Source organism: Anomaloglossus baeobatrachus, unplaced genomic scaffold (genome assembly GCF_048569485.1).
Source record: "Anomaloglossus baeobatrachus isolate aAnoBae1 unplaced genomic scaffold, aAnoBae1.hap1 Scaffold_74, whole genome shotgun sequence".
Lineage (NCBI taxonomy): Eukaryota > Metazoa > Chordata > Amphibia > Anura > Aromobatidae > Anomaloglossus > Anomaloglossus baeobatrachus.
The window spans coordinates 515559-517219 of record NW_027445118.1 but is presented as its reverse complement, the minus strand read 5'-3'; positions in this window follow the sequence as shown (position 1 = coordinate 517219).

The following is a 1661-nucleotide window of genomic DNA, read 5'->3' as shown; positions in this document are numbered from 1 at the left end:
TTTCTAAAGTCATACCCAGAGCTGTCTAATCTGCTGGTAAAAGTTCGCCGCCTGTCTGCACATTTTCGAAAGTCACCTACTGCTTCAGCCGGCCTTGCCGGCTTTCAGCGCAGTTTGCATCTTCCGGCTCACAGACTGGTGTGTGATGTCCCCACGCGTTGGAATTCAACTCTGCACATGTTGGTCAGGATATGTGAGCAGAAGAGGGCAGTTGTTGAGTACCTGCATCACCTAAGCCGTCGGGAAATGGGTCAAACTCCACACATAACACCTGAGGAGTGGAGATGGATGTCCGACCTATGTACCATCCTCCAAAACTTTGAGGACTCCACCAAGATGGTGAGTGGTGATGACGCCATTATTAGCGTCACCATACCGCTACTCTGCCTTCTAAAACGGTCTCTGCTCAAAACCAAACATGATGCATTGCAGGCGGAGCGCGATGAGTTGCAGCAAGAAACAGTAGTGGGTGTGGGTGATAACACACAGCCCAGCCTCGTCTCATCACAACGTGCAGTGGAGGACTATGACGAGGAGGAGGATGAAGACATGGAGCAAATCTCCGGCCAAATTGAGGATATGACATGCACACCAGTCATATCCTCGGTTCAGCGTGGCTGGCCAGAGGACAGGGTAGATGAGGAGGAGGAGGAGGAGGAGGAGGAGGACAGCATGTTCAGTCAACGTGTTGGTCAGGCTACTGAAGTCCTGGCTGTTAAGAGTCTGGCGCACATGGCTGACTTTATGGTAAGCTGCCTGTCTCGTGACCCTCGCGTTAAGAACATCTTGGCCGACAATCATTACTGGTTGGTAACACTGTTAGACCCACGCTACAAGGAGAACTTTATGTCTCTTATTCCCGAGGCGGAGAGGTCAACCAAAATGCAGCAGTTCCGGAAGGCCATAGTCACGGAAGTAGGCAAAGCATTCCCCTCACAAAACGCTAGCGGCATAGGTCAGGAATCAGTGGACAACCAAGGCGTACAGCCGAGAGAGGCACAAGTCCAATCCGCCAGAGGTAGGGGAACAGTCTTTAAGATGTGGGACAGTTTTCTCAGCCCCTCACGTACCACAGCCCCTGAGGTGCGGGGTAGTGCCACAAGAAATCCTAAGTTTGCCCAGATGCTCAAGGAGTACCTTGCAGATCGAACAACTGTACTCCGACATTCCTCTGTGCCTTACAATTATTGGGTATCCAAGGTGGACACGTGGCATGAATTGGCTCTCTACGCCTTGGAAGTCCTGGCCTGCCCTGCCGCTAGCGTTTTGTCAGAGCGTGTTTTTAGTGCCGCAGGTGGAATCCTTACAGATAAACGCACCCGCCTGTCAACTGAAAATGCTGACAGGCTGACTCTGATCAAGATGAACAAGGGTTGGATTGGGCCAGACTTCACCACACCACCAGCAAATGAGAGCGGAATTTAAAGTTTGTAACGGGAATTTGCCATGTACCTCCAGTCACCCATGGGTACACACTTCTGGACTTTGGATAATCGCTGGACTGCTCCTCCTTCTCCTCATGCGCCACCATGATGACCGTTACAAGAGTTAGGCCTTTGTTTCAGGTATACCCCCAGTGGTAAATTTTTTCGCCCATTCTTTGCAGAATGGACATTACAACGACAGGAGACCCGCTCCTTTGCAATGGGAACAATGTTTTG